Raw genomic sequence first — 15894 nt, 5'->3', positions numbered from 1 at the left:
TCCGCAACCTGTGGACGCGCGCCGTAACTTTCAGCTAAGCTTCCGTGATGACGATGGACACCACACAAGTTGGAACTCAAATTTCCAGCCAGTGTGGTGCTCATAGTTATCCTGTGTCGGCCGGGAACTTTGGCATATTGCTTTTTTAGTAGGGTCACAGTGCTTCGATCTGCCTGGGTTACAAGTAGAAAAACTTCAATTGAAATAATAGCACAACCTAAAATTGTACTTGTCGTAGCTTTCTTGCAAAAAATCTGTTCATTTTAGACATTTTCATAACGGGAATTGTTTTTCAGGGTATAGCAATAAAAAATTGCTTTATACCATCAATCCAGCTCGTCTAGCCGCTGTCCCTATTTATTCTCACATAACTGCACTTTGTAGGGTCGAAATGGATATTAAGATGTGTTGCAATCGTAATGACAAAATGACAAAAATAGACTAGGGGGTCTTTGTGTCTCCCCGTAAACCCGCTGATTGCCCCGCGTTCTAAGGGGCGCAATCTTAACGTAAATAATTTTGATGGTCCGAGATTCGAACTCGGGACCCTTGGTATGGTAAGTCAGAAGAAGTCTGTACCACAAAAATTACTAAAATCACTCTCATGTACTTTTAAGGATTACATATCAATACTTTGTTCTAAGCCTATGGTGGCGATACAAATAAAAATAATTAAAATTATATTCCTTTATTTTCAGCTAACGTTTACATCCCATCCGCTACTTGAAGCGACATCCCTAATGAAGACAATGCTGCATCGAGTTTGCTCTTTGTTAACAACGCACACAACAAATCATCTCAATTCAAGAAAATAATCAGACAAAAGGCATACAAACATACGAAAAATTACTTCGAACCAGGACCATTCGGAAATAATGAAAATGGGCAAGAATAATGACAAAAGTTCATGCAGGACTAGGAATGGCAATAGCAATGACAGCAACAACTGCGGCTGTAGCATCACCCAATGCCACAGTCCTCATCAACCCAATGCGATCAGAAACAGTAACCAAGGTTGCCTACGCAATTAATTTTATTTCATATTTTGTGGTTTAATGGCGAATCGGTCTCAAACCACTACTGTGAATGTGAATGGCTGTGATAATTTTTATGGTGAGTAAGATGAGAAAAGTTTGTACGTTAAAGATTGTACCGAAGATTTTGTGAATTAACACAATAGAAATTAAGATACAATTCAAAGCCCAGACTACATTGGGATAAACGAAATTTGATTAAACATTCAAATTAAATATCAATAGTGCTAACGAACTTAAGTTATCAGAAGTGAAGAACATTAGGGTTGAAATATAAGGAGGAGTGTTAACAAATTAAATGACCACATTTTATTTCGATTTTTTTTTTTTTTTTTTAATGACAAAAATGTGTGTCCTTTTACTTTTGCTCGATATGACAACCTTTTGCTTGATTATTGCTTTGAGTCGGCTAAAACACAAGTTGCAAGCTGCACGAACGTGGTTTATTTCCGAATATTGTGGTCTCTGTCGAGAAACCTTTTCCCAATGAAGCGATTCGTTAATACACAAAATGATCGTGTTTACTTACTAACGGCCAACCGAATAAAGAGATGATGGCCAACTCAAGATATAATATGGGCCGCTCTCCAATTGTGATTATTAAACCTGGCGTGAACAAATGAAAAAACAATCCCCAACCAAAATGTGTTTCTCCTAACAAAATCCCATAAAGAAAAAAATTTACAGATTAAAGTTAAAATAAAAAATAAGTAAAAGCGTGCTAAGTTCGGCCGGGCCGAATCTTATATACCCTCCACCATTGATCGCATTTGTCTAGTTTTTTCGCGGCATCTTTTCTTAGGCAAAAATGGATATAAGAAAAGATTTTCTCTGCTATTAGAGCGATATCAAAATATGGTCCGGTTTGGACCACAATTAAATTATATGTTGGAGACCTGTGTAATATGTCAGGCAATTCGAATAAGAATTGCGTCCTTTGAGGGCTCAAGAAGTAAAATAGAGAGATCGATTTATATGGGAGCTGTTTCGGGCTATAGTCCGTAATGAACACGTATGTTGATGGTCATGGGAGGATCCGCCGTATTTCATAACAAAATACTTCCTGCAAAATTTCATTCCAATCCGATGAGAATTGCTCACTCTAGAGGCTCAAGAAGTCAAGACCCAAAATCGGTTTATATGGCAGCTATATCAGGTTATGGACCGATTTGAACCATACTAGGCATACCTGTTGGATATCTTAACAAAATACTTCATGCAAAAATTCATTAAAATCGGATAAGAATTGCGCCCTCTAGAGACTCAAGAAAACAAGAAGTCAAGACCCAAGATCGGCTATATGGCAGCTATATCAGGTTATGAACCGATCTTAACCATACTTGGCACAGTTGTTGGATATCATAACAAAACACGTCGTGCAAAATTTCATGCCAATCGGATGAGAACTGCGCCCTCTAGAGGCTCAAGAAGTCAAGACCCAAGATCGGTTTATATGGCAGCTATATTAAAACATGGACCGGTTTGTCCCATTTACAATACCAACCGACCTACACTAATAGAAGTATTTGTGCAAAATTTCAAGAGGCTAGCTTTACTCCTTCGGAAGTTAGCGTGGTTTCGACAGACAGACGGACGGACAGACAGACAGACGGACGGACAGACGGACGGACATGGCTAGAATGACATAAAATGTCGCTGTCAAGAATATATATACTTTATGGGATCTCAGACGAATATTTCAAGTAGTTTCAAACAGAATGACGAAATTAGTATACCCCCCATTTATGGCCTTCAGACCCTTTATCAGGAGATCGGTCTATATGGTAGCTATATCTAAATATAGTCCTATTCGATCCATATTTAGGCCAGATGTCGGTAGGCTTAAAATAACCCACTGATTCAAATTTCAGCGAAATCGGGTAAAAAATAAAGCTTTTATGGGCTTTAGACCCCTTAGACCCCTATATCGGACGGTTATATATAATTATAGTCAGATCTATATGGCGGTTATATATAAATATAGTCAGATCTATACCATATCTGAGTCAGATGTAGGGAAGCCATAAACTACTCACTGTTTCAAATTTCAGTGAAATTTGATAAAAAAAAATAAAGCATTTATGGTCATTAGACCCTAAAGTGGAACTCCTTTTGGCTGCAAGTATGCGACACCAACACAGAAGGTGATCTATAGTGTCTTCTTCTTCGATATCCTCACAACTTCTGCAAAAGTCGTTACTGGCAACCTTCAGTCTGTCAGCATGTTTTCCGATTAGACAGTGACCTAGCATAATGGACACAATGACTCAGACGTCTGTTCTAGCCAGTGACAGCAAAACGGTAGACCTCCTTAAGTCTAGATTGGTTTACATAATTTTGGAATGCTTACAGCCCCTTCTTTGGGACTATCTATAATTCGTTGCCCCTTGGGCCCTGATCCTTAGAACTTAGATTCCAGTTTCCCTGGAAGGTGAGAGGTAGTTCCTAGTCTCGCAAGCTCGTCCGTTTTACAATGCCCTGGTATATCTCTGTGCTCACAGCTTCTGCAAAAGTCGTTGCTGGCAACCTTCAGCTTGTCATCATGTTTTCCGATTAGACCACATAAGTCAGAGCTAAAAGTTCCAGCCTGTGTGGTGCTCATATTATCTCGTATCGGCCGGGACTCAGAATCATTTTCAGTTTTGACTTACATAGCTATGATTGTCTGTCTGTCCGTTTGCCCATCTGTCTGTCCGTCTGTCTTTGTATCCGTCTGTTTTTTCTGTCCGTCTGTCTTTCTGTCTTTCCTTCCGTCTGTCTTTCTGACCGTCTGTCTATCTGTCCGTCTGTCTATGTTTGTTTTGTGTATAAAGCACAGATCACTACTTTCTTCCGATTGTCTTCAAATTTAGCATGGACCTATTTTTGGCCCATAGTGGAAGCCTATTTAAATTGTTATCATATGTTATTCGATTCTAAACAAATTTGGAGAAATTCTCTAACAACTCTTCAGATTAGTGGTAATTTTCGTAGAAAGATCTGCTGATATCCGTGCCGATTGTGGTCCCAATCAATAACCCATAAAGCTTTCTTTTATGAATCGAATATGATTTTGATGTAATTCGATGATACAAATCAGATCATATTTGGATATGGCTGCAATAGTGACTCTGGAAATCTACCCTATTCATTTTGACATTTAAAGTCGAACTAGCCATGTCCGTCTGTCTGTCCGTCCGTCCGTCGAAAGCAAGCTAACTTTTGAAGGAGTTGAGCTAGCCGCTTGAAATTTCGCTGAAATACTTCCTATTGGTGTAGGTCGGTAGGGATTGTAAATGGGCCAAATCGGTCCATGGTTTGATATAGCTGCCATACAAACCTATCTTGGGTCTTGACTTCTTGACCTCTTCTAGAGGGCGCAATTCTCGACCGGTTTGACTGAAATTTTGCACGTTTTGTTTTGGTATCACTTCCAACAACTGTGCTAAGTATGGTTCAAATCGGTTCATAATCTGGTATAGCTGCCATATAAACCTATCTTGGGTTTTGATTTTTGAGTCTCTAGAGGGTGCAATTCTCATCTGATTTGACTGAAATTTTGCACGTAGTGGTTTGGCACCACTTCCAACCACTGCTCTAAGTATGGTTCAAATCAGTCTATGTTTTGATATAGCTGTCATATAAACCGATCATGGGTCTTGACTTCTTGAGCCTCTAGAGGGCGCAATTCTCATCTGATTTGACTGAAATTTTGCACATAGTGTTTTCTAACAACTGTGCTAAGTATGGGCCAAATCGGTCCATGTTTTGATGTAGCTCCCATTTATACCGATTTTGGGTCTTGACTTCTTGAGCTTTTAGAAGGCGGGAAGGCGGAAGTCTTATCCGATTTGACTGAAATTTTGCACATAGTGTTTTGGTATCACTTCCAACAATTGTGCTAAGTATGGTTCAAATCGGTTCATAATCTGGTATAGCTGCCGTATAAACCTATCTTCGGTCTTGACTTCTTGAGCCTCTAGAGGGCGCAATTATCGTCCGATTTGAATGAAATTTTGCACGTGGTGGTTTAGCACCACTTCCAACAACTGCGCTAAGTATGGTTCAAATCAGTCTATATTTTGATATAGCTGCCATATAACCCGATCATGGGTCTTGACTTCTTGAGCCTCTAAAGCGCGCAATTCTCATCTGATTTGGCTGAAATTTCCCATGAGGTGTTTTGTTGTGACTTCCAATAAATGTGTTAAGTATAGCGCAAATCGGTTCATAACCTGATATAGCTGCCATATAAATCGATCTGGGATCTTGACTTCTTGAGCCTCTAGAGGGCGCAATTCTCATCCGATTTGGAAGAAATTTTGTACAATGGCTTCTCTCATGACCTTCAACATACGTATCTAATATGATCTAAATCGATCCATATCTTGATAAAGCTCCCATATAAACCTATCTCCCGATTTTGCTTCTTGAGCCCCTACAAGACGGAATTCTTATCGGAATGAACTGAACTGATTACACAATGACTTCTGCAATGTTCGGCATTCATTTATGGTCCGAATCGAACTTTAACTTGATATAACTCCAATAGCATGACAGTTCTTATTCAATATTCTCCGTTTGCCTAAAAAGAGATATCGCGCATAGAATTCGACAAATGCCATTCATGGTGGAGGGTATATAAGATTCGGCCCGGCCGAACTTAGCACGCTCTTACTTGTTTCCTCTGTGGAAATATGAATTTGCTACATTGCTACAATTTCTAATTCATCCTTCAGAATCCCATATATATAAATATTGATTTTAATTTGCCAATTTCCATGGGATATGTATTTTTTTAGTCATTTATAAGATTTTGAAAACAAACACCAATATCTTTTTTAATAGCCCTCAAAACTTGGCCAATAAATTTCCATTTATTTTATGAAATTCATAAAGTTCATCAACTTCGAATGTTCATATCTATTATGATGAAGCGATGATGCAAAATGGTGCTTAGGTTGGGCGTAGGAGCAAGAACAAACTGACTTGACGACACATTGCCAATGTCTTAGACACAAGCGATTGTTGTTGGAGAAAATCATAAATAAATTACAAACAATTTATTGTTTAAATGTCAATAAAAAATGTTGATGCGATAAATTTAATGTCATGATAAAGGCCCAAGAAAAAATGAACAGAACAAAAAAGAGAAAAAAACGAAAAAAAAGATTCATCAGTTTTGAAACTCATCAATGACATCAACAACTGTTGGAAGTTCTGACAAAGGATATGTTTCGTTTATTTGTTGAGCCAAAGAAGAACAGAAGAGCCAACCTTCGCAACAACCACGCTAACAATGCAAAGACCGCCTACAAACATCATTTTTCCTCATTTTATTTTATTTTGCATACTTAACCTGTTTAGTTTTTCCTGTTCTGTGTCATGTTGTTGCTGCTGTTGTTGTTTGCTGAAAAGTATTCTGTTTCTTCTCTTTGTGTGTTTTTTTTTTTTTTTTTTCTTTGTTATAACGATGCCAATACATCATTCTCCGTCATGTTGGCGGAAATAAGAGTAAAAATTAAATTTTATATCCATCACATCCTTGAAAAGGTAGGCATAATGCGATTGTGTGTAGTCCTGGTAACAACGACAGATAGACTTTTTTTTACAATGCTATTGAAAAGAAACTTTCAATAGCAAAAAGTTTCGTGCGGTAAGGCATAACTAAAGTTTTAAGGTTAAGGTTTGTGGGTTTTTAGTCCTGTTTTGTTGTTTGTTATGCAAAAATTTTATTTCTACACTACTTTGAGGAAGGAATTTGAAAGTCAGGTGGGCAGACAAGGTGAGGTTAAATATAGATTGCGTATCTTAATCAGCCCATGCCAGTATTAATCGACTCATGCCACTAAGCCAGCGATCGGCTTGTTGTGCGCTCGAAATCCAAACAAGTAAAAAGGCATTAAGTTCAGCCGGGCCGAACTTTGGATACCCATCACCTTGGGTATATATGTAAATCACCTTTCGTCATAATTCGGTGAAAAATGCTTAATATGCGGCCTCTCAGCAGCTATTGGGTTGTCTAAAAAGTAATTGCGGATTTTTTAAAAGAAAGTAAATGCATTTTTAATAAAACTTAGAATGAACTTTAATCAAATATATAGTTGCTATTTTGTTCAATAACCTTTTGCCATCTTCCTGGCAAATTTGGTATTCCACGCTCATAGAACTTCTGGCCTTTATCTGCAAAAAACTGAACCAAGTACGATTTTATAGCCTCATCATTGCCGAAAGTTTTACCATTTAAGAAGTTCTGCAAAGATCGAAATAAATGGTAGGTCAGGGCTATATGGTGGATGCATCAAAAGTTCCCAGCCAAGCTCACTCAGTTTTTGGCGAGTGACCAAAGATGTGTGCGGTCTAGCGTTGTCCTGGTGGAATATGACACCTTTACGATTGACCAATTCTGGTCGCTTCTCCTTGATGGCTGTATTTAATTTGTCCAATTGTTGACAGTAAACATCTGAATTAATCGTTTGGTTCCTTGGAAGCAGCTCAAAATATACCACACCCTTCCGATCCCACCAAACAGACAGCATAACCTTCTTTTGGTGGATATCAGCCTTTGAAGTGGTTTGAGCTGGTTCACCATGCTTGGACCATGATGGTTTTCGACTAACGTTGTTGTAAACAATCCATTCTTCATCTCCAGTTATGATTCGTTTTAAAAACGGATCGAATTCATTGCGTTTAAGGTGGATATCACAAGCGGTGATTCGGTTTGTTAAATGAATTTCTTTCAATACATGTGGTACCCATATTAAAATTGACGCCAAACAAACAAATGTAAACAAAATTTCGCGCACTTTTTTTCTAAAGCAAGCTAAAAGTAACAGCTGATAACGGACAGAAGAAAGAATGCAATTACAGAGTCACAAGCCGTTGAAAAAATTTTTCAACGCCGACTATATTACTACTATATTACCGACAATTACTTTTTGGGCAACCCAATATATAGAAATATGATCCGCTTTGAACCAAATTCGGCACGGACATTGAGTGTTCAAAATATTGGTCTTTTTGGCAGCTATAGCCCAATATATACCAATCTGAACCAAATAGGAAACGGATGTCAAAAAGCCTTACATACGTCACAATGTCGAATTTCAGCGAAATCGGAATGTAAATGCGCCTTTTTTGGGACCAAGACTTTATATCGAGAGATCGGTCTATATGGCAGCTATATCTAAAACCGGACAGATCAGGGCCAAATTGCAAAAGCATTTCGAAGGGCCTAACGCAACTTACTGTCGGAAATTTCGGCGAAATGGGACAATAAATGCGCTTTTTATGTGCCCAAGACCTTAAATCGGAAGATCGGTCTATATGGCAGCTATATTTAAATCTGGACCGATCAGGACCAAATTGAAGAAGAATGTCGCAGGACTTTACACATCTCACTGTCTCAAATTTCGGCAAAATCGGACTATAAATGTACCTTTTATAAGCCCAAAACCCTAAATCGAGGATTGGTCTATATGGCAGCTTTATCCAAATCTGAACCGATCTGAGTCAAATTGCAGAAAAATGTCGAAGAGCCTAACACAACTCACTGTCCTGCATATCGGGGAAATCAGACAATAAATGCTCCTATTATGAGCCCAAAACCTTAAATCGAGAGATCGGTCTATATGGCAGCTATATGCAAGTCTGGACCGATCTGAGCCAAATTGAAGAGGAATATCGAAGGTTCTAACACAACTCAATGACCAATATTTCGGCAAAATCAGACATTGATTGCGCCTTTCATGGGGCCTATATCAAGATATAGTCCGGGCCGAATCTTATGAACCCAACACCATGGATTCTGCTCAAAATTTATACAAACTGTATTTACAAACCAAACTTCTGTCAAACCAGCAGAATTAAAGCTTCTAGGAACCGAACAAGGATAATCGAGAGACCGGGTAATATGGGAGCTATATCAGGTTATAGACCGATTTGGACCTTATGTGGCACAATTGTTAAAAGTCATAAGGGAACACTATAGCAAAATTTAAGTCAAATTGAGGCTTCCGGGGGCTAAAGAAGTCAAATCGGGTGATCGGTTTATATGGGAGCCATACCAGGTTATAGACCAATTTGGACCGCACTTAACACAGTTGTTGAAGGTCCTAAGAGAACACCATGTGCAAAATTTAGGCCAAATCGGATGAAAATTGTGGCTTCCAGGGGCTCGAGAAATCAAATCGGAAGAGCGGTTTATATGGGAGCTATACCAGTTTATGGAGCGATGTGACACAGTTGTTGGAGGTCTTAACAGAATGCTATATGCAAAATTTCAGCCAAATCGAATGAAAATTGTGGCTTCCAAACGCTCAAGAAGTCAAATCGGGAGCGCGGTTTATATGGGAGCTCTAACTCTATATGGGAGTTATAGACCGTTTTGAACAGTACTTGAAATAGATATTGGACGCCATAACAGAATGCTATATGCAAAATTTCAGCCAATTTCAGCCGTCCGTCTGTCTGTTTAAATCACGCTACAGTCTTTAAAAATAGAGATATTGAGCTGAATCGCCATATCGGACTAAATCTTGATATAGCCCCCATATAGACCGATCCGCCGATTTTGGGTCTTAGGACCATAAAAGCCACATTTATTATCCGATTTTGCTGAAATTTGGGACAGTGAGTTGTGTTAGGCTCTTCGACGTCCTTCTTAAATTTGGCCCAGATCGGTTCAGATTTGAATATAGCTGCCATATAGACCGATCTCTCGATTTAAGGTTTTGGGCCTATAAAAGGCACATTGTTTGACATATATACCCGAGGTGGTGGGTATCCAAAGTTTGGCCCGGCCGAACTTAACGCCTTTTTACTTGTTTCCTAAAGGCGTGCTGCTTATGGTCCGAAGCTTCGCGTCAACGCTCTCCATAACATTTGTACTCCCCTTTCGTACTCTAATTTTTTTTTACGTTCGTACTTCCCATTGTGACTGGTGCGCATTGGCGTAGCAAGACCAGATAAACCGCATCTATCCGCGTGGTGTGACTGGAAACTTAGCGGCCGGCAAGCTGGTCGGGAATGGATCGCTGACTGCCGCCGATCTTGCTATGGAATCAGTAGGCCCTCCACTGTGCGAGCTGCTTGGTAGGGTGGACGCCTGAATGAAAAAACCGAGGGCTGGTGCTGTAGGTTGTAGGAGTTTCAAGGTCCCCTGACTGTTGCTTTTGGTCGGTGCAGTTGCCGACAGCAGTCGATTTATAGCAGATCGGGAATTTTTGGTGCGCGTTGATGCGGCCTCGCTTGGTGTAATCTCGATGGTGAGGCCTTCGCAAGTTCAAGGCCCCTTTCTTAGTGTTGTTAGTCTGTCCAGTCACCGACGTCAGTCGATTTAAAGTTGATCGGAAATTTTCAGTGGGATTTGCTGAAAAGCGTCTGTTGGCGGGTGCAGTGTTGTGCGCCTTGTTGTCGGACGTCCGTGGTGTGAAAATTGAGCGTTGGCCTGGCAGACCTCGCGATTGTCATATTCGGCTGGAGGGCTAGAGTCAGAGAACTGGTCGGCGTATAGAATGACGACGTCTTTTGTTTCGATGGTAGGGAAAGGCTGGAAAGGCTGATTCGATCTATACCTATAAAGACCTCATGTATCGCAGCTACAAAATTTTCGGGATAAAACAATTCAGTAGGGCAGCATTTGTGACAAACAACTATCTACTGCCGACTGTTCTATCAAGAGATGAAACTAAGTGTGGATGTGTGGGTCAGGCGTGGATGAAACTAGGTGCGGTTGCGAGATCACTGCAGATGGAACTGGGTGCGGATGAAAGCTAAGTGAGGATGCTAGCTAAGTGGGGATGCAAACCAGGTGCGGATGCGATCTAAGCGCGGATGCATACTAGGTGCGGATGCAACTAGGTACGGATACAAGCTAAGTGCGGATACAAACTAGGTGCGGATCTTAGCTAAGTGAGTGGTAAACACCTGGAGTTATGTCAGGACAATTTTTTTCGATTGGGGACATTGCCACTTATCTAATTAAGACTGTCGTTTTTTAGAATCAGAGAGTTCGCGACGATAGCAGCAAAGACCTAACCTTAAGAGCACTAACGAAAATAGATTGATTGATTATCAACGGCATTAGAAAAAAATGCAAACAATAAAATAAACACCCAATGTCACACCAACACCCAATGATCGCCACTTTGAATGTTCGCACAACTCATTGGCGGATTTATCATGGGGCATGTTACACGAGGCATGTAAAATTAGTAGAACGAGTCGTAGATAGATGTAAATGTAAGTAGCGCGGGATGAAGAGTAACAATGTATGGCAAGTCATCTGCCATCGCGACGATAGCAGCAAAGATCCAACCTTAAGAGCACTAACGAAAACAGATTGTTTGAGAATTATCAACGGCATTGGAAAAAAAATGCAAGGTATAAAATAAACACCCAATGTCACACCAACACCCAATGATCTCCACATTGAATGTTCGCAAAACTCATTTTCGGATTTATCATGGGTAGTAGAATCAGTAGTAGGCAGTCGGGAATTAGTCAAAGCACATACGAGGCATGTTCGTTGATGAATCGTAGGTGGGCAAAGGGTATGCACGAGGCATCTAAGATTGGTAGTACCACTCATAAATAGACGTAAATGTAAGTAGCGCGGAATAAATTTGTTATGTTACAAAAGGCCCCGTGGCCGAATATCTCGCGAAGCAGGATGTCGCTCATCTTGGTGCTTAGAAAGAAGGACTTAGGACTGGCAAAATATCGATGGAACTATCGATATCGATATTTTTTTCAAAATATCGATTGTTATTTTTCCTATCAAGACTATCAGAAAAGAAAATTTTTTATTGCTAAATTTAACAAAAAATTAAGTAAAAGCGTGCTAAGTTCGACCGGGCCGAATCTTATATACTCTCCATTATGGATCGCATATGTCGAGTTCTTTGCGCGTTATCTCTTTTTAGGCAAACAAAGAATAATGAATAACATCTGTTATGCTATTGGAGGTATATCAAGTTATAATCCGAATCGGACCATAAATGAATTGAATGCTGAACACTGTAGAAGTCATTGTGTAATAGTTCAGTCCATTTAGATAAGAAGTGCGCTTTGAAGGGGCTCAAGAAGCAAAATCGGCAAAGATCGGTTTATACGGGAGCTGTACCAAGCTATTGATTGATTCTGACCATATTAGACACGTATGTTGAAAGTCATGAGAGAAGCCGTTGTACAAAATGTCTGCTAAATCGGATGAGAATTGCGCCCTCTGGAGGCTCAAGAAGTCAAGTCCACAGATCGGTTTATATGGCAGCTATACCAGATTATGAACCGATTTGAATCATACTTATCACAGATGTTGGAAGTGATATCAAAATACCACCTGCAAAATTACAGTCAAACCAGATAATAATTGCTCCCTCTTAAAGCTGAAGAAATCAAGACCCATGATCGGTTTATATGGCGGCTATATCAGATTATGAACCGATTTGAACCATACTTAGAACAGTTGTTGGAAGTGATACCAAAAATTGCGCCCCCTAGAGATTTAAGAAATCAAGACCCAAGATAGGTTTATATGGCAGCTATATCAAAAAATGGACCGATTTGGTCCATTTAAAATCCCAACCGACCTACACTAAAAAAAAGTATTTGTGCAAAATTTCAAGCGCCTAACTTTACTCCGTCGAAAGCTAGCGTGCTTTCGACAGACAAACGGACGGACGGACATGGCTAGATAGACTTAAAATGACATGAGGATCAAGAATATATATACTTTATGGGGTCTGAGACATATATTTCGAGGTGTTACAAACAGAATGGCGAAATTATTGGCTTGCCCAAAAAGTAATTGCGGATTTTTTAAAAGAAAGTAAATGCATTTTTAATAAAACTTTGAATGAACTTTAATCAAATATACTTTTTTTATACTTTTTTTCTAAAGCAAGCTCAAAAGTAACAGCTGATAACTGACAGAAGAAAGAATGCAATTACAAGCTGTGAAAAAATTTGTCAACGCCGACTATATGAAAAATCCGCAATTACTTTTTGGGCAACCCAATAGTATACCCTCATCCTATGGTGGAGGGTATAATAAGCGATCCGACACTGCGAATGCATCCTATAAGGTACATTGCTCCTATGAGGGCTTAATTTTCTGCCAACCGACTTTATTAAATTTGGTTTTATTTAATCTTTGCATTGATATCGATCTCCTGACTTTTACTTCTCATTTTCGTTCGAAATATTGGTGATGGAATATTTATGATAGTATCGATACTATCGATATTTATTATTAGAAATATCGAAAATACCGAATGTTGCGAATATCGATAGATTGCCAGCTGTGCATTGGAGAATTGACTGATCATTGCAATGTTAGGACTTTGACGTCGCGCTGTGTGCAGGATGAATGATGACGTGGAGGAGTTGTCCTCGCTTGCCTTCTAACTAAACCTTAACTTAGACGCATCTTTCTATCGCTCTTGCCGGTAGGAGGGCCCATTTCCTCGTTGGGAACTTAACCGACAAAATTAATAAGGGCAATTCCTGCTCTTCATACTCTTAGTCGTTACGCCACTGTTGTCGAAATTCCACTTGAAAAACTTTAAATGGTTGCATCTCCTAAACTACGCGTCGTAGTTAAAAATCGAAATTTCACCTGGAGAACTTAAAATGGCTGTATCTCCTTAACTATGCGCCGTAGAGGGAAATGGGCCTTAAATCGTGACTCCATCTACAATCCTTTAAAAATCGAAATTCCATTTGGAAAACTTAAAATGGCTGTATCTCCGAACTTATGCGTCGTAGAGGAAAACGGGCCTTAGTTCGTGACTCAATCAAAAAATTCAGAATTTCATCGAAAATCCATTAAAATTCGAAATTTTACTTGGAAAACTTAAAATGGCTGTATCTGCTTTACAATGCGTCGTAGAGGGAAATGGGACTTAATTCATGACTCCTTCAAAAACATTCAGAATTTCCTCTATATAAAGTAGAAGTTTCACTTGGAAAACTTAAAATGGCTGTATCTCCAAAACTATCCGTTCTAGAGGGAAATGGGCCTTAGTTCGTGACTCCATCAAAAAATTCAGAATTTCATCGAAAATCCATTAAAATTCTAAATTTCACTTGGTATTCTGTTATGACTCCCAACAACGGAGCCAAGTACGGCAAAAATCGGTCTATAACCTGTTATATTTAGTTCGATTGAATAATTATACTTAAAACTTTCCTCCCACAATGCATGTTTCTACCTTTTTAACTCGAGGGTGGAGTAAAGGGTTAACAATAGGGTCTCTGGGTTATTGCTTAACCCAGAGACCCTATTGTTTACCATATAAGGTTTCTGAATCTAGGCAGTATCGACTTAGTGATTAGATAGTACCACGAAGCGATGTAGATAACTCAGCACCCCTGCTCGAATCTCTTTTTGACTTTGGGAGTCGGATAACATGGCAAACCCGAAATCCAAACACAAGCAAGCACACTTTACAAGCAACAAATAATTCCTAATTATTAATATTTATTACTAATCGCCTCCTATGAGAACACTATGTTAAGGTGTCTCCATATTTCACCAATGCCAGCTTTCCTCACTCAATTGAGTTTTTGTCATATTCCTCTACATGTACGGCCATATTTTTGAAAATCTGCAACACATGCTGCTGCCAATTTTTTGTTTTTTTTTTAGTATTTGGCTGTTGCTTTCCTTTGTAGGCTTGTTTTTTATACCCCAAGGGATGGCATTGTTATTAATGTTTGGCTTTTGTTTTTATTTCTTTTGAATGTTATTAAAAAAGTTATCTGCCATGGTACAAATGACCAATAAAAAATGTTAGCTTTGGCAAAATATTTTCAAATAAATTCATAGCGGGAAGTATATGAAAATTGCATTGTGGCTAAATTGTTTCAAGGTAGTGTTGAGGGTGACTCAATCTTTAGTAGATAACAAAATAAAGAAAAAATTTTAAGTAGGTTACCTAGAAGTTACCAATATGACATTTCCATTTACTCCGACTTTATCTTTTCGTGATAATCGAATTATTTTTGGTTGATATCATTGGAATAGTTATCCGCAGTTTTACATCATTTATGTTACCACCTCACATTGAACTTTTTAGCGTAATTTCGGTGACACATTTCCAAATGACTAAGGCGAAAAAAGGTAACTACAAGCATTTACTACTCAAACATTAGCGTAATGAACCATTGAATGGTTGAATAGCGACCTAAAAATATGCACAAAACTGACGGGAAAATTGGTGGCAGAATTCGTGAGCTGAGACTGTGAACATATTCATGACTTCTCTTCTGGGGAAATGTGAATGTTGGCGTGTATTCGAGTGGGTAAAAAGAAAAAATCTAACAAAATTGTTAATAAAAAACTAGTAAGGAATGGCAAAAGTCGGGCAGTGCCGACTACTACTGCCGACCCTACGCCTACCCTATGTATATGAGAGCTATATTTAAATCTGAATCTACTTTCAAACAGATCGTTTAAAATTGTTGTTACTACGGTCATATAGGTGCAAATCCGGAGATAAATATGTGTGGGTGCTACATCCAAATTTGAACCGATTTTTATGAAATCTCGCAGATATGTTAAGATCAGCAACAAAACAATCCGTGCCAAATTTTATGCCGATCGGTTACAAATTGTGTTTATGACAGTGTGTGTAAGTGTAAATCGTGCGATAAAAATACATGGGAGCTATATCCAAATCTGAACCGATTTTGATGAAATCTTGGAAGTATGTTAACAACAATAACAAAACAATTCATGCAAAATTTTGTGCAGATTGATTGAAAATTGTAGTGACTACGCCCATTTAAGTGCAAATCGGGCGATACATATATATGGGAGCTATATGCAAATCTGAACCGATTTTGGTGAAATCGCGCAGATATGTTAGAATCAAAA

The 15894-nt window shown here is 38.9% G+C and overlaps 1 long non-coding RNA gene across 1 annotated transcript in view; it reads left to right on the top strand.

Moving 5' to 3' along the window:
• LOC106083277 (uncharacterized) overlaps positions 1 to 15894 on the top strand; it is a 211440-nt gene that overhangs the window by 128602 nt on the left and 66944 nt on the right. The window contains exon 3 of the long non-coding RNA XR_009397118.1: positions 699 to 1113. This is a non-coding gene — a long non-coding RNA (uncharacterized LOC106083277). The remainder of the gene's footprint in view (positions 1 to 698; positions 1114 to 15894) is intronic.

The sequence above is a fragment of the Stomoxys calcitrans genome, chromosome 2 (genome assembly GCF_963082655.1).
Source record: "Stomoxys calcitrans chromosome 2, idStoCalc2.1, whole genome shotgun sequence".
Taxonomy (NCBI): Eukaryota; Metazoa; Arthropoda; class Insecta; order Diptera; family Muscidae; genus Stomoxys; species Stomoxys calcitrans.
This window is presented reverse-complemented; position numbering and strand designations above follow the sequence as displayed.